Raw genomic sequence first — 25739 nt, 5'->3', positions numbered from 1 at the left:
GAGAATAGAATCCATCTTTTTGCTTCTTTTTTTTAATTGTCTTCTCCTGAGTTTTTTCAATTGCAAACAAGATAGCTCAAGTGTTGTTTCTTTGAAAGATAAACAACAAGTTTCAGAGGCTTGTCAGTGTCCGTATAGCACTCAGATACACATGCTCTCCTAAAAAATAGAAGGTTCTTTATTACAAAAGCAATTGCAATGATTATGAGCTTATCAATGCCAGTCATCCAATCGATGTTTGCAAAGGGCACTTTGCAGTGTACGTTGGAAGTGAACGCAGTCGGTTTATAATTCCTACAAGTTATTCGAATCAACCTCTCTTCCAATCTCTGTTGGAGAAATCCAGACAGGCGTATGGATTCCATCACCAAATGGGACTCAACATTCCCTGTGAGAGAAGCTTTCGAATAGGTTACTTCTGTTTTGGAAAATAAAAATTATAGAGTGGCAAGTATACGGTTGGGCGAGACGATGGAGCTTATATTAGCATAATTGGTATTGGTTTTAGTCTTGACTAGGTTAATTTTAGTTTTCTTTGATATGTACGCTTTAATACTGCATATTTTATTCATGATTATTTACTCACAGTACATATCGAAGCTAGTAGGATTTCATATTTTCATATATTGTTAAAACTTACCATAATCTTGTACGTTTTACCTCCATTTATCCCCTGAAACTTTAGCATTGATATTTCTGCTCTTCAGATTTTAGCCTTTAGTATATCACTGATTTTAATCTGAAACGTATGAAAAATTCTCTGTTTTCTAGCCATCCTTTTCACTTTAGATATCGATTTCAATAAGATGTGTATCTATGAAATAAAATTGAAACTTGGTGTTCAATATGGTGAAGTATGGATATCACTACAGCTGTTCAGTTTCTGTTTTATGACAACAAGGACAACTATGCCCTCTCCGACAGGATAGTGAGCAGGTTTATTTTGTTTATTTTGTTCAATGCATGTATTTTGTAGAAACATAACAATGACTTGCCATCGTATGTGGATTTCCAACCAAAGAGAATACTGCTTTCAGCATATCCAACCCAAGAGCATAGCGCTTTCAGCTAAACAGAGGAATAAATTTCAGAGTTATTTTTAAAGATATAAGAGAAAATAATATACTTTTATTTTTCTTTCTTGCATGAAGGTTTCCACAGAGAATCATCATATTGGGCATGAGTTTTCTTTTTGGAGTAAAACTGTGTGATTTTCTTAGTGAAGTGTCTTTTGGGTGAATATTTCACCAATCATCAGGGACATAGAATAGATTTGGGCGAAGTGTAAGCTATGGAAAAATTTGTGGTGAAGAAGAACAACTTGAAATTTCTCTCTCCAGAGAATATTAAGGGCACTTATGGCAATGCTATAGGAAATTTTGGGATCCCTCAATACCACTGAACCATGGTCGGTATGGCTGTTTATCCGAAGGAGAATCAGAATTGATGTAAGACTTTCGATACTTTTAATATTGAGTTTAAAACGAAACCAGGAGGGCTTCCTAATGTCTTGTTGGTTAACCTTGGAGGTAAGCTTTAAGTCATCTATGGCTGGTGTGGTTATCAGATACGGAATTTTTGTTAGAGAAGTGAGCAGGCAATGCGTTTGAGAGGTTTTGTTGATATGTGCAGGGTTTAGGTTTTATTAGGTTATTGATTTAAATTGGTTTTATTAGGTTATTAATTTAAATTTCAGCAGAAGGTTTGGTTTGAGGATGGGAGTAAAAATGGCATTACCATTAGGAACATGAGTAACAAAGATACATCTTCTTTAAGAGGACGATTCTCTCAATCTTTCTCCTGCTCAGCTCCAAATGGTCTCGGATAACATTATCACAGAGGTTAGAAGGAAGTATGAACTGATACTACGGGGGAACACTTCAAATTTAAGAAGAAAGGAGGTGCCCGGACAACCTAAGAACACAATAAAAGAGGTGCCCAGAGTTGCTGAAGTCCTTAGAAGAGAAGCAGCACCTAAAGCTGTTAAGTTCAACTAGCCAACAGTTCCAATTAGAGAAGAGTTAAAAGCAGCCGAGCAACCCAAACCACTATAGCAGCTCGGTGACTAGAGTATTATTTGATGCAACTTGCTTAGGCTAGCTTAACTTGGATGTTACTTCTTTATTCTGTCTTAACTTGGTTTATCATTCATTTTCACTTTGAGTGAATCTAAAAATTTGAAAGTATTGTCATTAATTTTTAGAGACATGTTTTCGACGATAATCACATCAAAATTCATTTGTAGTTTCAAACCAGTAAGTGTGGTTCATCGTTAGGACAAGATCATGGCAACAAGTTAAATAGAGACATCATTAGAAAGAAACAACTACTTTTGACCAAAGGAAACCACTACAATGGAGTGGACTTCAACTACATTTCCGTGGACCAAGAGTTAGGGGAAAGTTTATTAACTAATTAGTTAATTTGTTAGATTTATTTATTTTCATTTAAATCTATATGCTTATAATTAACTAAAAAACTATGAACTTAAACCTAATAAATAATTGTTAAGAACAATTTATGATCTTCTTTTTAATTTAAAAAATAAACTACATATAAACTTATACTACTATAGGAAATATTATGGGATAAATTAAGATTAAAAATAAATGTTTATTAATTAAATAATTAATTAGTTAATTTTTTATTAAAAATAAATATTTATTAATTAAGTAATTAATTAGTTAATTTGTTTATTACATTCATTTATTTAAATATATATGCAAAAATATATTATCCACATTTTAGTTTAAAAATAAAATATAAATAAATTTATCTTAATACTATTATATGAAGTATTATAGGATAAACTAGGATGGAAATATAAATATCTCTTATTTATTAATTAAATATTTATATGTTTATTAAATTTATTTATTTTTATTTCAAAATATATGTTACTACATATAATAAGGAATAAATTAGGATTAAATATAAATGTTTATTAATTAAGTAATTAATTAGTTAATTTGCTTATTAAATCTATTTATTTAAATATATATGTAACTTATTTATTTTATATATCATGTTTAATAAAAAGTAAAATTATAAGAACCTAAACTAAGAAATTAAACCTAATAAATAAATATTAAGGGAAGTTTTATTATCCTCTTATTTATAATTTAAAACTAAATAAAATATAAACTTATAAGAATATTATTATAGGATCAAATTAGAAATATTAATAAAAATAATGAAAAAATAAAGGTAATGAGTACCAAACAAAAAAGGAAAAACAATAAATCAATAGAAAAGGGAATGGAAGGGAAATTCAAACCATCTAGATGTCTAGGGAATAAAACTAGAAAGGAAAACAATAAAACGAACTGAGGGTTAAAACAGGGGAGGGGGCTAGAGGAAGAGGCAGGGATCCAACAACTACTAATCTTACAGCGATCATTCCTGTTAATATTTCTCAACTTCCTTTCGATTTTTATGGCCTCCCTAAATTTATGATGATAGTTTCTATGGCCTCCCTCTTTTCTATTTCTATTGTCATTATTTTCTATTTCTATTGTCATTATGTTACTATCAAAACACTGTTGAATCGATTCAAAGCAATATGCAAAGTTGAAAACCCATATGAATTTAATTAACTGCAATTAATTTCTATGATAGATTCAATTGAATGATTAATGAAAGAAAATAGGTGTCAACGAGCAGCCTCACTGCTCCTTCAACCTAAAGAATCCATAGGTCTGTTGATTCTTCTCCGGCGAGCCAAGTTAGAATGATCATGTTTTGTTTGAAACTATCATACAGCCGGCCAATAAATTTAAGGATTTCATCACGCCTGAGTAAATTTAGGAACAAATTTTTTCACGCATTTGCTCTGAGATTAATTTTTTATGGTTACTATCTTTGAATATTGAATACCTTTCTCTATATTTGACTACCATAAGTATATCTCTTATCGAACTTCCTCATTCTCCTATCAAATCGGTAGGGACTATCACTGCTTGCAGTCCTTGTTAGAATGGCAGAGCTGCAAGAAGATATTTCCTCTGATGGCGCAAGGTTACATCGTCCCCTTCTTTGATCTCGCCAAGATTCTTACAAGGCAAGGACAACTTATCGTTACACTCGTCAATACTCCTGAAAATGTTATGCGTTCGGAGTCTATGGTTGTTGCCGCCTGCAGATCCGATGGAAGCATGGACATCCGCCTGGAGGAACTGTGTTTTCCGAAGGGCATCAACGGCCTGCGCCACGATGTGGAGAACACTGATTCTCTTCCCTACAATCTCATTTCCTCCTTCGTACGTACTCGCGAGATGCTTCAACACCCCTTTTAACAGTTGCTGCGACGCCTCTCTGATGAGTCGGGCCAACGCCCGACGTGCGTTGTCACCGATATTTTCTTCAGTTGGAGAATTGACATCGTCAACAGAGTCGGGATTCCGAGGGTGACGTCAGATGAAGGCAGATTCATCAAAGGTTTATCAGTTGCCAACGTAGATGATTTCATAGAGGAAATCAACTATTATGTACACCAAAACTAGGAATAGAAGTTGAGGAAGTCTCCATGGAGGACTACTAGATCCCAATGCTTCTACTGATTGAATACATCCTTCTTCGTATATTGCAAGTTGAACCCACCCATGGGATTCTTATCATAAAATTGTGCTTGAGATAGACGTTTATCTGGGATATGATATTATTATGCTACACTAATGCTATATTTCAGTCCTTTCGTTCAAGTCCCTTATAAACAGAACAATAGGGCCCCAAGAAAATTTATGGGATGAACAATTTTCATGCAAAATACAAAATTGCAAGGCGTTGTCAAAGACAGATGAAATTTAATTTCAGATTCAGTATTAGAAATTGAATAGGATATCGATTGATGTCAATATATTTTTATTTCTTCTATGTAAATCTATCTTCTAAATCTAAGCTTCTAAGTGAATAGGATATTTATCTATGGAATCCATATCTACCTATAGATATAGAGTTAAAGTTATTAGTCATAAGTTAAAGTTAGAACTATAAAATTATTTTTGATAGGGAAATTTAATTTAAAAAAATCATTTTATTTCTCATATATAAAATATTAAGCGGGTGATGGGGTGATTTGATTCGAAGACAACCATCAAGGCATAGTATATATAGCACAAGTTCTCTCTCTATCATGTTACCACCCTTAGACTACAACCTGCATAACATGGAGGAGGGGGGGTCAATGCGGGACAAAGGATTACATAACGTCTACTTGTACCAAGCACGGTGAAGGGAGAAGGAATGCTAATGTTGTTGAAATGCATAACTTTATGCATGATCATTTAAATTTACTCTAAGATGAAAGCTCTGAAGGATTTCTCTTAATGCGTTGAGGGAGGAGGAATGCTAATGTTGTTGACATGCATAACTTTATGCATGATCATGCAAATTTACTCTAAGATGAAAGCTCTGAAGGCTTTACCTTAATGCGTTGAGCTTGCCAAAGCAATGTGCTCCTCTCACAGCTGGAATTCAATAAGGTTACCATTCTCACATAGCAGTTATAAGTCACATATGGAATGACATCGGATTGTCAAGGGAAACAACTCTGCTCCTTTTTAATTATAGCCTTCGAAAAAGTGAATGAGGTCTAATCCCATACAATTATGGCTCCTTAATTCGTAATTGCTTCTTTTTTTGTCCCTATTTGTTTCATCTCCCTTCTGGAACTAATTTTCCTTAATTTTATCTCATCGGTTCCACCTCACACTCCCCAACCAAACCTCACCTATGTTCACCTCAGTGCTTTTGATTTACTGAGTGCTTTACTTTTTCCCGTCTCCATCCAACCTTTCTTGCTTTCTATCTCTCCTTTTCTTCATGTTTGTGTTCCCCCTGTATTTGGCCTCTACTATCTTCATGATGATGATAGAACGTGCCCATGTGTGGAGAGGAGGAGATGGTTGTGGCATACATGGAAATTCAAGAGCTCAGGCCCAAGCCCAAGTTTCCACTGATCGTTATTGAGACGATGCCTTGGTGGTCATTCAACATGAATTATCAGAAATCAAATAAGAACTAGTGGGTGAGCACACAAATCTCTCAAATTTAGAGGTTCTCGTTGAGGTAGAGGACTAGGTTCCTCACTCAAGGGTGCCCAAAGCTCTGTGAAAACCAATACTTTCACATAGTGGACCTATATTGGCACCTTAAAAACCTACTTGGAAAGGTTATATTTGACTGTAATGAGAATAGGTATGAGATCCTCCTTCACATGGAGAAGCCTCACCTGCTTTATCAAATTATAGATGGTCATCTGCAGCGCTTGGAAATAGCTTTGCTCAGGGATCGAGAACAAGCACCCCTGGCATGGCCTGCCCCAACTGAATGAAATCATGTCCTTCCTATGTCTCACAACTATTTCTAGTATGCCCAATGTATGTCATATCTCTTAATTCTATTTTATAGTTTTTTGTTCTCATGCATATCACGACTCAAAGAGTATGATTTTGAACCAACTTTTTATGCTTGGTTTCAAGCTAAAACTGATGAAATATCTGATATCTGCTATATCCTATACACATATATTTCTATAATATACGTTGTGAATACACACGCATGCACACACACACACACACATAATTGTAACACCCCTATGATCCTTCTTTTCTAGAGAATTACTATGTTAGTCATTGAACTACTATTGGTTGCAATGGCGAAAGAAGTCATAATGAGCATTATGTCATGATGTAATTAAATTATTGAATTAATAAATAAATTTCTTGGAAGTATTCATGAAGGAGCACTAGAGTATAGAAGACTTCCTTCCAGCTTAGGAAAAAGTTGTGGTGGTCAAGTCCAAATAATGGACCTTCCTAAAAGTTACCTAAAAATTCATGGGAATTAAATTAACATAACGGGAGAGAAAGGTTATGTTAATCACTTAGTTTGAGAGAAATACTAAGTGGGGTGGAATAAAGCATTGCGGGAGAGAAAAGTGTGCTTTAAAGAAAAAGAAAAATATCTTTTTCGAAACAAAAACTAACAAGACGTAGGAAAAAAGGTTAGTAGAGCTTAAAAGGACACTGCTAAAAATCTGCTAGAGAGGATTTTATAAAAGAGCACCACTAGGGATCAATGGGGGTCATTAAATCCTCACATCAGGAATATCTTGGCTCAGGGGGAACTATTGGTCATAGTTCATGGTCGGGTAGTGTGCATGACTCCTGAATATTTTGCAAGAAATATTTATGGTTAGACGAAGTTTTGTTATATTTTATTTGTTAATTTATGAGATATGAGTTATATTTTACTTGCCAATTTCTGAGAAATTAGTTATATTTTATTTGTCAATTTTCTGAGAAATGATTATCGAGGTGCAAGGATGGAACATAGTGCTTTTTTCTTACCTATGCAGAGTTATGTGGATTGTCCGAAAAAATCATCTACATATATGTAGCCATTATGGTAGTTATCAATGGAAAATTTATGTGTGCATAGAGTTTTGTTCGTTGAATTATTGGATATTATGTAATTATCTATAAATTTTCTATGGAAGTTAATCCTGCTTATCTATGACATAAAAATGTTGTCATATTTATGATTTATCTATTTGATAGAAGTGAAATCAGTGCATGCCTAAAGATTTTATGCTAAAGGATTTAGACCCATTAGGAGTAAGGCTCAATTGGATTAAAAATGATTCCATGCAACTATTGGATATTGGATCTATCCTATCAGGTGGTGGTATAGAGTAAACTTATAGTTAACAATATGATTCAAGTAAGACACACATAGATTTGATGAGAACTAAATCAAAGGTTGGCATACATCAAGGATGGATTTTCGCAATCATAGCTAGATGTAATTCCTTAAATATTTAATATGAGAAGAAGCAATTTTAGAATATATATAATTACCACTTAAAGGGACAAAGGAGTTTTAATTGGTATATGTTGAATGAAAATCAAAATTATAGTGTTAAAGCTTGTACCCACGTATTTTTATTGTGTATAACCCTTGAATCTGTTATTGATGCATCAACAAATCAGAACTATAATGCTTCCAAGTTATTATACGTCTGAAGGAAATCAAATAATAGTACCTAAGGAGGAGATAGTAATGTGCATCATTTAAAAATATTATTTCCAAAGATTCAATATAGCTATATAAGACATCAGTTACTGTTTTCTATGGAGGAAGAGAAATCTCGTATACATAGTAAATCGTGAAGTGGTAACATTGCCCAAACCCAATCGCTTGACTTGTGTTGATTCAAACCAGAACATTGTTAATTGAGTTATTACTGAGCCGTATCATCCTTATCGTTTATTTTGGTTAGCAGACACTAATATACCATTCTTAATAAGAAGCCCTATGCGCCCAAATAAACATTAAAAAGTAGAGGTGGATGGGTAATCCAAATGCTATGCTTAGATTGATAGGGGAATACATGTAGTTGATCAAACAAATAGGAGTTGTCAAACTAATAGGTGTAGAGTTGAATTATAATTAAAAACCCCAAAACTTCTACACCAGGATAATTTCAATTGCAAAGACAAATGGATAGAGAATATTAGGAATCGTCGGGCGAGTTACTTATAATTCTAAGGATTCTTGGAGGTTGCACCGAGTTGTATAGAGCTAGAGGTTGTTAAAATTTAATCACGAACTATGGTAATAATTAAAGTTACAACATCTGAGAGTATGATAATTGGAAAGAAAGACACCAGAATACACTTACATGCTACCTTGAACTGAATTTTCCCAACAGTGGTGGAGAAAAAGATTTCAGCAAGTTGTAATAAATCAAAATGAAGCTATGTGTAATTTTGACCCAATCTTATCCATTCTATCCTTGATGATATCATACTAAGCCATAAATTCATTACAACAAACATCACATTAAATTGAACGAGGGCATGTACGTGCAAATACGAAACAAATAAAGGAGTAATCAATATCAATTAAATTGGTGAACAAGGTTGAAGTCAAGAGTTAAACGAGGAATGTTCATAAAATTTTATATAAAACAAAATATTACTCTATGCTAAGAGAACATTCAGAATAATAACCCTGTCGAACTCCACTCTGTGTCGAAGAGGGAAATAACAATAACAATTGTGTTGAGCTTTTCCATTATAGAAAACATTCCAGTAGTGGTTATGATAAAATAAATGGGACTCCCTAGTGTCTTACATTCCAGTAGTGGTTATGATAAAATAAATGGGACTCCCTAGTGTCTTAGGCTTACACCTATCCAAAAGCGGAAATAAAAATGGATCTGACAATTATACAATGTCCACTTTCCAATCATGTGGCTATGTGTGGCATCAGAGAGATGGGAATATAATCAAAAAGAGAATTTCATTTCAGCCCATGTTCACATGATCTCTTAAAGAGATGAAGAAATGTTGAACCAACCTGAGTAGACATTAGCAGAAATTAGCGAGCCGAGAACCCATTTCATCCGTGAATGGAGAAATATCTGTGAATAAGCTAAGACATTACCTGCGATAGTGAAATTGACAATTAGAAATTTAGCTTGAGAATATGGGTAGTATAGATTGTGCTAATAAATAAAAATGTGATATTTAGTGTTGCATAGGATACCTGTGAAAGATGGGTTTGGGATTAAGGGCTTCTTCCTTCTTGACTCATGGAAAGCAGCAAAAAGAGTTTGTGTCAGTAGTCTTGCAACACCTAGGCATTAAAACAAAATACTCAGGAAAAACAATAGAACTATAGTACCTCGGTGCACTCTAGGCAAAGAGTATCTCTCCATGACCTTCTCACCATTTGAAAACCAAGAAAAAAATGTCAGCATTTCCAGAACACAAAGGATAGAGAAGAAGCTAAGGTTGATAAACCATGTAGTACGACTCTATTACAAATATTAGCAGGCAACCCAAAATTTAGAGATTACCGGTAAGAATTCAAGAAGAACATATGCACGTCGATGACTAGAGATCATACCAACTAAAACAAATGTCAATCTCCTGAAATCAAAGAAATAAATAACAAGTTAAATCATGTCTCTACCCTGCATAAAAATAAAATATAGATGGTAAGCACAACAAAGGCATATTGTATTTTCTTACCTATGGCAGGAGGAGAAAAGCGTGTGTTGAAGAAGAAGCCATAGTGACCAGAAGTGCGGGCACGTCTACTACCTGTTCTTCCTTGTTCAAGGTGGCAATACTGTCTAGCAAAACCGAGGAGATGAAACTGATGCCAGGTGAAAACCTGAAACATCTACACAGGATCAAGTGGTGCTAAACATTTCCAAACTGCAATTGTTCCATTTTTCCCCAAACATATCCTCACTATGAACGAGTTCCCTCACAAATGAAGAGAAGTGAGTACCTGGGGCATTTAGGGTTTGTGAGGAACGAGATGAAACATTGGATCTTCTTTCATCCATCTCCACCATCCATGTCTAACCCTCCATTTAACGATCACATGGGAATTGGTGCATTGGCCCCCTAGAATTGGCCTATCAGTTCCCTAAGTCTACTTCTCCCAGTGTTAATTAATTTGACAAGAAAGGGCGCGTTTAATATATGGATGGTGAGAGATCAACCTTAGGGGGATGAATGAATCATAAAGTTAAACACATAACTAGAAAAACTTCTGAATTAACATAATAAATAATCGACATAAATATTATCGCTCTTTAGCTATTAAGTGGACTGATATCTATGAGAAAGGCACATGGGATGGGAGGCGTGGAGACCAACCATTCGTTGAAAATAATTTCATAACCGTATGAACCACACCCCTCATACATTTGATTAAGCCTCGACTCAGGTACCAAAAACCAAATTAGTTACCATAGTCGATAAAGGTACCAACTGAAAAGCACATTATCTCCTCACATTGAAATTGTATCCAAACTCGAATCTACGTTAATGAAGGAGTATGAATATTGTATACATTAGTAAACCTTTGAGGGAGAATTTCCAAGTCGTCATAGGGTTAGAGTGTTGGGAAATATAGGTAACCGTAACGATAAGGCATTACCCTAACAATTATAAGATAGTAGTATCATGTGAGTGGTCCAAAGAGTAAAAGTCTTGATATGTCAAGTCCTTGAAAGTGTGCCATATTAAACTAAAAGAAATAATAGGTGGACTAAGCATTACTAGACATGGATATATGTGGGCATGTTTCCAAATATCCAAATTTCCTAATTAAGAGTTGATTATGAAGTTATATAAAAATTCATATACCTTTATGCAACAAATAATGAATAACCATGTGCGGGGAAATAAATACATATTATGTAAGTAATGGGGTAAGTAAGATAAGGGTCATCCCTATACCATTAGTATCAAGTTATGGATACACCTCATCACATGTGCATAAGTAAACCTTCATGGTGTAGATAGAAAGATGGTAATTAGTAATTAACCATAAGGCACAAGTCAAAATTCCCAACTAGGGTAGCTAGGGGTTTGTATATACCTCATAAAGTTAGAAGTAATATAAGGGGAAGAGTTTGGTGATTTTAATTCCTCTAGGATATCAAATAAGTAGACCATGACCCTCACATCCACAACTTTTCATTACCAGACTATAATTATTCATGATTAGGTAGTGAACAACATACGTTGTGGAAAATGCAACCCTTAAGAGGTGAAGTGAATCTTGAAAATTTAGAAGGGAATAAATAAGAAATTTCCAGAGGGGATAAATAAGCATTACATCATTATCAAAAAAAAAAATGTGTATGAGCGTGAATCAGAGGTATGTTATATGGTATTACAGTTGTAGGTTCAATACTGAAGCCTATGGCCAACTTGCAACTGTGAGATAGAAAGTATTGATAGTTGGGTCACACATGAGTATAAAAAAAAGAAACTGTGGATACAAACTGATGTATCTAAGCCAGCAATGCTCAAGGTCAGCTTTGGTATATAATTTTTTTTCTTCAGATTGTTATATGTGAGATAAAAGAAAATATTCCATTGTTTTAGAGATATATATAATATTACAGTAAGAGTTAAATCTGACATAGATATCAAGACAACATAATCACTGGTTCAAATTTTCACCTATGATTATTGAGCACTTAAACCATGTTACTCAATTTATTATCTGACACTCGAAATAAAATAATGACATATTTTTATCGAAGAATCATGATTTTAGGGGAACCTTTTGTAATGTAATTTCTCAAGAAGCAAATAAGTCGTTCTGAAAGTATTGGATTTGACTATTTTGGTTATAGCCATAATGGCTATTTTTCATAAATATATAAATACCCTTTTTAGTCTGGCTATACCATGTCTCCCTTTATTTATATAGGCAGAAGAGTCTCTTATGTCCATTATACAATGTCTGGTGAATTTGAAATATTGATTTTGATATAAAATAACATGTATCTTGAGAAAAGAGAAACACGAGAAAGAATATAAATTTCTAAGTAATGTCCATCGTACTACTGGTTTACCCCAACCCGGTTGATCCATTTATAGATTTGGATATGTAATGTAACCTATCAGGTTATTGGCTCTCCTATTTGTGGTACCTTAAATGTCTTCTTGGAAGATTGGAGTTGAAAGTGTAAAATTGTCATTAATTGTGTACATTTTGACAATTAAAAAGTGAGTATCAAACTAGATAATGTCCAATTTCAAATTGTTATTTCCATTTGTGTAGTATTAACAATGTTGTCACTATGCCAACATGGTTGTAAATACATTCAGTATGAAAAGGACCGAGTTGGTAGATATTACTATTAAGGAAATAAGGTTGGGAATATTTTCCATCAAAACCTAGGTTAGGGTACTCGTCCTGATTTGTAAAGAGTATTAACCTCTTCATTACCAATTGTTTGTTGCATTTCAATATTAGGAAAAAAGGACAACTAAGATTCAAAAGATATCATGGGCAATCAGTTGGTTTTTATCTCCATATTTTTATGAAGTCCTATAGATGGAATCTTTTAAGAGGTCCTCAGAGATAAATTCATAATTTTATGAATTTAATTATAATAAAAAAAGCAAGAGAGACACATACTTGACTTGGGAGAAAGGAGAATTAAACATGTGCCAAATAATGAAAGTAGATGGGGTATGTTACACATATAATTTCTTTTTTTTTATATAACCTAAAAGGTGATAACCATTATTATTTTTGGCCCTCTTGAGGTCATGTCCAATCTGATAATGTGACAATGGACAATGGTTGAGATATCATTGTTGTTGTACCAATAATAAGGGAGTTGGGTGTCACTGTTCTAGATTATATATCTACCTATTGATCACTATAATTTGATCTAAGTTAACAAAAAGCGTATGTACCATGCCAATTTTATTAACACCTACGTACCCGATTGGTGCTAAGATGATCAGCTGGAACAAGTAGTGTGTGGAACATAGTTCTAAAGAGTGGAGAGAGTCACTCAAATTAGTGACATGTGTTGAGGAAAATGTGCACCTTAAAGAGAAATGTGTGCTAGAGATGTATTTGCAAGAGAAATGAAAGTTGGAATATGCCTTGAATATATAATAATCCAATCATATACATGAATTGTCATTAATTAAAGGAAAAGGAGGATAAGAGCAGCGATATTCAATACCAAGAACCTAAATTAGGATAATAAGTGATAACGGAAAATAATAATTGTATTACAATCAAACTGATAAGAAGGTAAGAACTTGAATTAAAAGTTTAGAATATCAAGTATTTTTATGAATAAATTGTCTAAGGAAGATCTGGTCATTTGGAGGAAAGAACATGCGGTGTGCCATAAGAGACAAATTGTTGTAATGTATAGAAAATAGAGTAAAAGGAGGAGTAAGAACCATTAACTTACAAATAAAATACAATAAGTACGGAGGAAAATTAATTTTCTTAAGCCTAATTAATAGTCATACTGATACCACTTAAATTCTACTAACAAGAAAACTTGTGCTAATGGTACAAGTATTCTAAATATTACAACTTTATAGTTGAAAATTAAACTACGAATCACGTTTTGAATATAGTTGTTCTAAATAACTAATAAAATTTTGGGGAGGAAATGAAATTTGTTACCAAGGAAGCAGATAGCTAAATAGATAATCTCCTCATTTGAGGAAGTGGAAGAAAAATATTCTTGTAGATTAACATTACAAATTCCAATATCTGAATAACCACAATAATTGCAGTGTGAAGTATTACTAATGGAAAAGTTTACACAAGAAAACATGAGGCAACACTATAAGAATGGACTTGATTAAGTCACCAAGGGACAAAATCAACAAGATATAAGAATCACGAGTAGGAATTTATAGACCTATATATGTCGGACATATGAGTAGTTTATATGATGGTATCGAAATAACATGTATAAATTACATTATCCCTAACAAGGGCTAAGAAATTTTGAATTGTTGGCAAAATTAAGAAAGAAATGAACTCAAAAATTACGAGATTTGAAATCTGTATTGTTGAATCAACAATGAAAAATATAAAAATATATATATTTAAGTATTGAGATAAAGGAAATATGTGTAACACATTGCGAAGTACATTTTCTGGTGTAATCATGAAACTTGAGTACGATAAGATACCTTTTAATTAGAGGCGATAAATGTGAACATATATGAAATAAAAGGAAAAAACAGTCAAGGGTAGACATAGCTAAGTCCACTTGAAGGTTATGAAAGTAGCTAAAAACAAATAGTATATGCACAATGGATACAATGATATCAAATTTAGAGTATAAAATAGAATGCTACAAATAATCCCTTGATTATGGTTATCCCATGCGAAGGGTAACTTACAATTTCGTGAAAGTTCATAAGTAAATAATGTTCATATCAATGGCCATAGCTAATGGGTATATTGTAATGTCATCATAATATATCAATGATGTTGACCTTGTTGGGTGCATGTACATAGCTTATGGAGTGCAAGTGGACAACATGAATGCAAATAGGCAGTACATGTTTACCATGTATGAAAACATGCTAAGGAAGGAGCACAAATGGAATATAACATAATGTCTATTGCAGAGTTGAACCATCACTCCAAACAATACTAAGAGGAAGTAATTAGTAAGGAAGAAATAGGGTAGAAATGAAAGAACATTGAAATGAGGAAACTCTGAGGATGGTGTTTTGTAAAAGGGGGAAATATGTAACACCCTTATGATCCTGTTGCTCTAGAGAATTACTATGTTAGTCATTGAACTACTATTGGGCACAATGGTGAAAGAAGCCATGATGAGTATTATGTCATGATGTAATTAAATTATTGAATTAATAAAAAAAATTCTTGGAAGTATTCAGGAAGGAGCACTAGAGTATAGAAGACTTCCTGCCAGCTTAGGAAAAAGCTCTGGTGGTCAAGTCCAAATAATGGACCTTCCTTATAATTCCCTAAAAATCCCTGGAATGAATTAACATAACGAGAGAGAAAGGTTATGTTAATCACTTAGTTGGAGAGAAATACTAAGTGGGGTGGAATAAAGCACTGTGGGAGAGAAAAGTGTTCTTTAAAGAAAATGAAAAGTATATTTTTCGAAATAAAAACTAAAAAGACCTAGGCAAAAGGTTAGCAGACCTTAAAAGTAGGGTGCTACTAAAAATATGGTAGGGAGGATTTTATAAAAGAGCACCACCAGGGATCAATGGGGTTCATTTAATCCTAACAGCAGGAATGTCTTGGCTCGGCAGGAACTATTGGTGATAATTCATGTTCAGGTGGCATGCATAACTCCTAAATATTTTGCAAGCAATATTTACAGTTAGACAAATTTTTGTTATACTTTATTTGTTAATTTCTAAGATATGAGTTATATTTTACTTGCCAGTTTCTGAGAAATGAGTTATATTTTATTTGTCAATTTTTCTGAGAAATTAGTATCGAGGTGCAAGGATGGAACATAGTCCTTTTCACTTAACTATGCACAGTTATGTGGATTTTCTGAATAAAATCTTCCACATATCTGTAGCCATTCTGTTACTTATCATTGGAAAATTTATGTGTGCATAGACTTATGTTAGTTGAATTATTGGATTTTATGTGCTTATCTATAAATGTTATACATAAGTCAATTATGCTTATCTATAACAGAAAAATGTTGTCATATTTATGATTTATCTATTTGACAGAAGTGAAATCAGCGGATGCCTAAAGATTTTATGCTAAAGGATTTAGACCCATTAGGAGTAGAGATCAATAGGATTAAAAATGATTCCATGCAACTATCAGATATTGGATCTATCCTATCGGGTGGTGGTATAGAGTAAACTTATAGTTGACAGTATGATTCAAGTCAAACATACATATATTTGCCGATAACTAAATCAAAGGTTGACATACATCAAGGAGGGATTTTGACAATCATAGTTAGATGTAATTCCTTAAAGATTTAATATGGGAAGAAACAATTTTAGAATATATATAATTACCAGGTAAAGGGACAAAGGAGTTTTAATTGGTATATGTTGAATGAAAATCATAATTATAGTGTTAAATCTTGTACCCATGCATTTTTATTATTTATAACCCTTAAATCTGTTATTGATGGATCAACAAATCAGAATTGTAATGCTTCCAAGTTATTATACATCTAAAGGAAATCAAATAATAACACCTAAGGAGGAGATAGTAATGTGCATCATTTAAACATATTATTTCCAAAGATTGAATATAGCTATAAAAGAGATCAATTATTGTCTTCTATGGAGGAAGAGAATTATCATATACATAGTAAATCATGAAGTGGTGACAGTGCCTAAACCCATGTGCTTGACTTGTGTTGAGTTGGGCTAGAAATTTTTTAATTGAGTTATTATTGAGTTGTATCACCCTTATCATTTATTTTGGTTAGCACAAACTACTATACCATTCTTAATAAGAAGCCCTCTACACCTTAGATAAGCTTTAAAAATTAGAGGTGGATGGGTAATCCAAATTAAATGCTTAGATTGATAGGGGAATATGTGTAGTCGATCAAATAGATAGGAGTTGTCAAACTAATAGGTGTAGAGATGAAGTATAATTAAAAACCCCATAACTTCTACACCGGATAATTTCAATTGCAAAGACAAAGGGATAGAGAATATTAAGAATCTACATGTGAGTTACTTATAATTGTAAGGAATCTCTGAGGTCGCACCGAGTTGGATAGAGCCAGGGGTTATTGACCATTAATCATGAACTATGGTAATAATTAAAGTTACATCGTCTTAGAGTATGAGCATTGGAAATAGAGGTACCGGAATACCCTTACATGATACCTTGAACTGAATTTTCCCAATAGTGGTGGAGAAAAGGATTTTGGAATGTTGTAATAAATCAAAATGAAGTTATGTGTAATTTTGACCTAGTCATATCCATTATATCCTTGATGATATCATACTAAGCCATAAATTTATTACAACAAACATCACATTCAATTGAACCAGGTCATGTACGTGCAAATATGACATAAATAAAGGCATAAGAAGTTTCAACTAAATTGGTGAACAAGGTTAAATTCAGGGGTTAAATAAGGAATGTTCATAACATTTTATATAAAGAAAAATATTACTCTTTGCTATGTGGACATTGAGAATAACAACCCTGTCGAACTACACTCTGTGTCGAAGAGGGAAATAAAAATAATAATTGTGTTGATCTTTTCCATTATAGGAAACATTCTAGTAGTGGTTATGATGAAATAAATGAGACTCCCTACTATCTTAGGCTTACACCTAACTAATACAGGTGTTGTCCTTGATGGCATCTCACTCAGATGACAGATCATAGTACAACTACTAAATAGCAAAGAATTAATGATTAGAGAGGTATACACAAGTGTGATGTGACAAAGAAGCGTATACACGCGGGTTCACCATTTACCAAGTCGCGTATACATACACATGCACGCTTACAGAAGGAAAGGTGCATACATGTTGGGAATCTAAGTTTTGGTCTATGGTATTTGTTCCATGGTATTTTGGTATTGGTTCATGGTATTTGGTCCGAGTTGACCCCAGGTATTAGGTCCAAGGTATTGGTTGTACGTGGTTTTGGACCATGGTATTAAGAGAGGCCTAAACCTATATAAGGAGAAGATCATTAGGCCAAGAGGAGCAAGTGTGCAAGTGATGAATATTTGATGAAGTGTGAGATCTAATATGCTAGTTATGGGTTTGTGATGCTTTGCTTGATCTGAACCAACGAGGCACCTATGTGGTTGATAAAAGTTGATGGACCGGGATCATGAAGACTAAAATCCATTATCATTATATGGTATGATCATGAATAGATCTGAATACTGACGCATGTTTTATCCTTTATATCTTATGTTTTAGGTATATCTGAAGTTGAAAATTGCAGCAAAGGTATAAGTAATTATTTTCAGATCTGTACACAGGTTCTCTCTGGTGAAAGGGAGTATACACACTGGTTCGACACAGTCAAGTAGCGTATACATTATGAGATTTGATGTTGGAGGTTGTTGTTGGTTGTAGTGGTTATTGCAGAGTTCTGGGCTCTACTCTCTGTTCTGGTGACTGTGTTTTGATGACAGGGTTTCAGTGATTCAGTTGTTGGGTGATTCAGAGTTAATGATTGTATTGCAGTTGTGATTGTTTTGTATTTATGGATCCAATATGAAAATTTATGAAACATGGTCCCTAGAAGAAAAGATAAGGTTGTAGCCTTCTGTAGGTCAGAACCTACGTACTAGTACCTCAGCTAGTACAAGAGCTAAGGGGGTTGTAGCCTTCTGTAGGTAGAAGCTTGCATATTGGTATAAGACTGCACTAGTACAGAAATATTGTAAAAAGAAGTTTCTTATTAAAAGAAGATAAAGATGAATTGCAGTAGGTGGTTTTCACCCACATTGGGTTTCCAACTTATATCATGGTGTTCATGTGTGCTTCTTATGTGTGATGATCTATTATGTTTTACTGCACCTGTTTATTGTTCATATGGTTAATAACGTTCTGATGCGCTCATTGAAGATCAACTAACTGAATCATAAGTTTACTAGATATACGCTAGTTGCATTAAACACAGTTGCGTATACACACAGGTATCCTTAACTAAAGTATTTCTATATGAATCTGATAATGGAAATGAAAAGATTATTGATTTGATAATACTGATTCACCCCCCCCCCCCCCCAAGTATTATTTCCAACAATTGGTATCAGAACAGGTCCTTCAGAAGAAGCTTGATCGCTTGAAGGAAGATCCATCAGGATGAGTAATCAAGAAAGAGAGGGATCCATCAGACCACCAATCTTCGATGGGAGCAATTTTTTCTACTGGAAGATAAGAACCACAACATATATGCAATCGCTTGGAACGGATGTTTGGGGAATCGTGGAAGGAGGATATACATATCCATCAGCAATTCCTATAGATTCAGCAGATAGAAAGCAATATGAAATCAATGCCAAAGTTGTTACTATCTTATTGTGAAGTTTATCACAATTAGAATTTGTCAATGTCATGCAGTTCAAATCAGCGAAAGAAATATGGGACAAAATCATTCTAAGCTACGAAGGATATGATCAGGTAAAACGTGCTAAGCTTCAAACTCTCAAAATACGGTATGAAACTCTTAAGATGCATAGTAATGAAATCATAGCTAATTACTTCCTGCGTATAGATGAGATTATCAATTGTATAAGGAATCTAGGTAAAGAAATTAAGGAAGTTGTCTTAGTTGAGAAAGTTTTGAGATCCTTGTCTACTAAATTTGAATCCAAAGTGTCTGCCATAGAAGAAAAGGAGGATCTGTAGAAAATCACTATGACACAGCTTCGTGGAATATTAACTGCTTTTGAGATGGGAGAAGGAGGACCATCAGATATGAGAGAAGCCGCATTTAAAGTATCAACAAATGGAAAATAAAAACTTGGTGAATCAGGGTACATTTCAGAAGAAGAATATGAAGTAAATTTTGTCAAGAATCTTGAATAGGGATCTGAAAGGTTCAAAGGTAAGCTACCTTTCAAATGCTTTTCTTGTGGTAGAGTTGGTCACTACGCCGCTAGATGCCCTCATAACAAAGGAAAGATGTCTGAAGAAGGTAATAGAAGTTATTATACGCATGATAAAAGTAATGACTCATCCAATAGTGATGAATACATTAGACTTCTCATGGCATATGAAAATAAGGACGTAGAAATAGAAGAATTTACCTAATTAAAAGAACAGCTGGAGACAGTAACCAGAGTAAGGGAGCAGCTGGAGGATGTAGTAAAAGATCAGAGCATAAAAATTCAGAGACTTGAATCTAAGATCCTCTCTCTAAAAGAAGATCTTAAAGAATCAAAGAAGAAAAATAAAGAAGCTCTTGAAGAATAAGAACGTGAAGTGCTCGAATTAAGGCAACAAGTGGAAAAAGGAAGAAAAGTTGAAGAAAACATAAGGAAGCAATATCTGGAAAAGGAAGAACAACATCAGGTTGAGGTAAATATCTTAAAAGGTAAATTAGAAGAAAAGGATAAACTGTTACGATTTCAAGACAGTACTAAGATTTTGGATGATATTCTTAGTAGTTAAAGATCCCCTGCTATCAAAACTGGTCTTGGTATTTATGAAACTATTGAAGGTGAATCTAGTTCACAAGGTGAGGGAAGGAATTCTAATGCAAAATCTGAAATGATCAACAAGGAGATAAGTGGTCAACCCCAACAACAACCGAGGAAAGAAATTCTTCAAAGAAAATCTTTTGTTCCTAACTGTGGAAGTGATAAACGGTTATTTCCTCCGATGTGTAATATTGAATGTTATGAATGTCATAATCTTGGACATGTTGTAGCCAGATGTAGAAGAAGAATGGTTCAAGACCATCACACAAAAAGATCATCACGTTCTAGGTACTTTAAGGGATATTGTTTTGCTTGTAATATGTTTGGTCACAAAGCAATTGATTGCAATAGAAGGAACATGAAACATGTAAGATGTTATGCATGTAACAAGTTTGGACATAAAATAAGGGAATGTAGGAGCAAAATTCGAACTCCAAAGCAAGAGGATCATACATCATCGCAATTCCAAGTATTGAAGAAGACAGAATTAGAGACAGAAAGATGTGGCATAACTCAATTAGTTGACATAACAGACACAAAGGAAACTGAAAGTGTAGACCTTCAGTATTCCAATTTGCATACATAGATATTATGAAGATAAGTCACATATATATGTGAGTTAGACGCTGCAGAGTCGCGTATATGGAGCTCTGAAGAAAAAGAAACAAAACAGACTCAGGAAATGGTTCGGTCATGGTATATGATGGTTGGCATAGGCTCAGGGGGAGCATATGCTTCGAATAATGCATTGTTGGCATTATGGTTAGAAGTCTTTGGTGATGATGCTTATTGACACATCTTGCTACTAATTGTTGATTGGCCAAGAAAATGGGTTGCAAGTTACAGGTCTAGATGCTAGTGACAGATGCTTATGGTGCAGATCATATATGGTGTATGATAGTTGCTGATGACTATCATGGTCTTGTTTAGATGGCTGGTCATTGTTATAAAATTCATGTATATCATTTGATGTAAAGGTCATGAAAAGACCCAATTTTTTAACCCACTTTGCATGGGAAGGATGATGTAATAATGTCTATTTCAGTCATGTATAAACATTTGGTATATGCCCACTTGGTTAGGTGGATGAGTTAAAATGTTGTATCCCCACTTGATTGGGAGATTGATGTATGTATGAGTTATTGGTGATAGGAATGTCATACTCACTTAGTTGAGTTGTAGATTCATGTTATTCTCTTGAAAAATATTTTTGCAGACTCGGCATGTGCTCAGGGGGAGCATGGATAGATTGGTACATCTTGGAATGTACAAAGGGGGAGCTCAATTAGAGATTTCAGCATGTACTCAGGGGGAGTATGGATAGCAGAATGGATGTCAAGGAAGAGAATATCTTCGTCTACCCTTTGCCCTTGATGTCAAAGGGGGAGAGTGACTTGGTGTGGTTGTTGCCATCAAGTCCAAAGGGGGAGATTGTTGGCATTATGATACAGGTATGATACAGGTGTTTTCCTTGATGGAAACTCACTCAAATGACAGATCATAGTACAACTAGTAAATAGCAAAGAATTAATGATCAGAGAGGTATATGTAGGTGTGATGTGACAAAGAAGCATATACACGTGGGTTCACCATATACCAAGTCATGTATACGTACACACGCACGTTTACAGAAGGAAAGGTGCGTACATGTTGGGAATCTAAGTTTTGGTCCGTGGTATTTGGTCCATGGTATTTGGTCCGAAGTGTTGACCCCAGGTATTGGGTCCAAGGTATTGGTTCTACATGGTTTTGGACCATGGTATTGAGAGAGGCCTAAACCTATATAAGGAGAAGATCATTAGGCCAAGAGGAGCAAGTGTGCAAGTGATGAATATCTGATGAAGTGTGAGATCTAGTATGCTGGTTATGGGTTTGTGATGCTTTGCTTGATCTGAACCTAGGAGGCACCTATGCGGTTGATAAAGGTTGATGGATCGGGATCATGAAGACTAAAATGCATTATCATTATATGGTATGATCATGAATAGATCTGAATACTGATGCATGTTTTATCCTTTATATATTATGTTTTGGGTATATCTGAAGTTGAAAATTGTAGCAAGGGTATAAGTAATTATTTTCAGATCTATACGCGGGTTCTCTCTAGTGAAAGGGTGTATACATGCGGTTTGACACAGTCAAGTAGCATATACATTATGAGGTTTGATGGTTGAGGTTACTGTTGGTTCTAGTTGTTGTTGCAAAGTTTTGGGCTCTACTCTGTGTTCTGGTGACTGTGTTTTGATGATAGGGTTTCAGTGATTCAGTTGTTGGGTGATTTAGAGTTAATGATTGTATTGCAGTGGTGATTGTTTTGTATTTATGGATCCAGCATGAAAATTTATGAAACGTGGTCCCTAGAAGAAAAGAGAAGGTTGTAGCCTTCTGTAGGTCAGCAGCTACGTACTAGTACTTCAGCTAGTACAAGAGCTAAGGGGGCTGTAGTTCCCTTCTAGGAGAAGCTGGAGAATGAGAGAAGGTTGTAGCCTTCTGCAGGTATAAGCCTACGTATTGGTATAAGACTGCACCAATACAAAAATATTGTAAAAAGAAGTTTCTTATTAAAAGAAGATAGAGACGAATTACAACAGGTGGTTTTCACCCTCATTGGGTTTCCACCTTATATCATGGTATTCATGTGTGCTTCTTATGTGTGACGACCTGTTCTGTTTTACTGCACCTGTTTACTATTCATATGGTTAATAATGTTCTGATGCACTCATTGAAGATCAACTAACTGAATCATAAGTTTACTGGATATACACTAGTTGCATTAAACACACTTGCGTATACATGCGGGTATCCTTAACTGAAGTAGGTATATGAATTTGATAATGGAAATGAAAAGATTATTGATTTTCTAATACTGATTCAACACCCCCCCCCCCCCGCTTAGTATTATTTCCAACAATTGAGAATAGCAACCCTATCGAACTACACTCTGTGTCGAAGAGGGAAATAAAAATAATAATTGTGTAGATCTTTTCCATTATAGGAAACGTTGAAGTAGTGGTTATGATGAAATAAATGGGACTCCCTACTATCTTAGGCTTACACCTAACCAAAAGCGGAAATAACAATGAATCTGAAAATTATACAGAGTCCACTTTCCAATCATATGACTATGTATGCCATCAGAGAGATGGGAATATAATAAAAAAGAGAATTTCTTTTCAACTCATGCTCACATGATCTCTTAAGGAGATGAAGAAACGATGAACCAACCTAAGTAGACAATAGTAGAAATTAGTGAGTCACGAACCCATTTAATCCTTGAATAGAGAAATCTTTGCGAATAAGCTAAGACATTACCTACGATAGTGAAATTGAAAATTACCAATTTAGCATGAGAATATGGGTAGTATAGAGTGTGCTAATAAATAAAAATGTGATATTTAGTATTTCATAGGATGCTTGTGAAAGATTGGTTTTGGATTAAGGGCTAATCCCTTCTTGACTCATGGCAAGTAACAAATAGAGTTTTTGTTAGTAGTGTTGCAGCACCTAGGTGTAAAACAAAATACTCAGGAACAACAATAGAGCTATAGTACCTGGGTGCACTCCAGGAAAAGGTTGTCTCTTCAAGACCTTCTCACCATCTGAAAACCAAGGCAGAAACGTCAGCATTTCCAGAACACAAAGGATAGAGAAGAAGCTAAGGTTGATAAACCACGCAGTACGACGTTGTTACAAGTTTTAGCAGGCAACCCAAAATTTAGTGATTATCGGTAAGAATTCAATAAGAACATATGCCCATCGATGACTAGAGATCATACCGACTACAACAACTGACGGGATGATAATGTCGATCTCCTGAAATCAAAGAAGTAAAAAAAAAATCAAATCATGTCTCTTCCTTGCATAAAAATTAAATATAGACGGTAAGCACAGTGGAGGCATATGGTATTTTCTTGCCCGTGGTAAGAGGAGAAAAGAGTGCGCTAAAGAAGAAGCCATAGTGACAGAAAGTGCGAGCATGTCTACTACTTGTTCTTCCCTGTTCACAGTGGCACTATTGCCTAGCGACACTGAGGAAATTAAAGCAATGCCAGGTGCAAACCTAAAACCTCTACACCAGATCAAGTGGTGCTAAACATTTCCAAACTGCAATTGTTCCATTTTCCCCCAAAAATATCCTTCCTGTGAACGGGTTCCCTTGCAAATGAAGAGAGGTGAGTAGCTGATGCAGTTTAGGGTTTATGAGGAATGAGATTAACCATTGGATATTCTTTAATCCATCTCTGCCATCCATGTCTAACCCTCGATGTGACGATCACATGGGAATTGGTGCGTTGGCGCCCTGTAATTGGCCTATCGATTCCCTAAGTGTACTTCTCCCAGTGTTAATTAATTTGACAAGCAAGGTCACATTTAATATATGGATGGTGAGAGATAAACCTTAGGGGGGATGAATGAATCATAAAATTACCCAGATAGATAGAAAATGTTTTTGAATTAACATAATAAATAATTGGCATAAATATTATAGCTCTTTGGCTATTAAGTGGACTCACATCTCTGAGAAAGGCACATGGGTTGGGAGGCATGGAGACCAACCATTAATTGAAAATAATTTCATAATCGTATGACCCACACGCCTCATACATTTGATTAAGGTTTGACCAAAGTATCAAAAATTGAATTAGTTACCATAGTCAATAAAGGTACCAACTGAAAATCACATTATCTCCTCACATCGAAACTGTATCCAAAGTCAAATCTACATTAATGAAGGAGTATGAATACTCTATACATTAGTAAACATTTGAGGGATAATTTCCAAGTCATCATAGGGTTAGAATGTTGGGAAATATAGGTAACCATAACGATAAGACGTTACCCTAACGATTATAAGATATTAGATCTTAGACTTTTGTGATCCATATTGTGAATAATAATGTCTTTTGGATTAATCACATCATTTGGATTTGGTTGACGTTTCAAACCAACTAATGTGGTTCCAATTTAGGATTGAAAGATAGTAGTATCATGTGAGTGGTCCAAAGAGTAAAAGACCTAATATGTTGAGTCCTTGAATGTGTGCCATAATAAACTAAAAGCAATAACAGGTGGACTGAGCATTATTAGACATGGATATATGTGAGCATGTTTCGAAATATCCAAATTACCTAATTAAGAGTTGATTATGAAGTTATATAAAAATACATATACCTTTATGCAACAGATAATGAATAACCACATGCGGGGAAATAAATACATATTATGTAAGTAATGGGGTAAGTAAAATAAGGGTCATCCCTATACCATT

Source organism: Pinus tabuliformis, chromosome 3_1 (assembly GCF_031772625.1).
Source record: "Pinus tabuliformis cultivar Carrire ecotype Pingquan chromosome 3_1, CPIR1, whole genome shotgun sequence".
In the NCBI taxonomy this organism is placed as follows: domain Eukaryota; kingdom Viridiplantae; phylum Streptophyta; class Pinopsida; order Pinales; family Pinaceae; genus Pinus; species Pinus tabuliformis.
The sequence above is the reverse complement of the archived record's forward strand: the minus strand, read 5'-3'. Positions refer to the sequence as shown.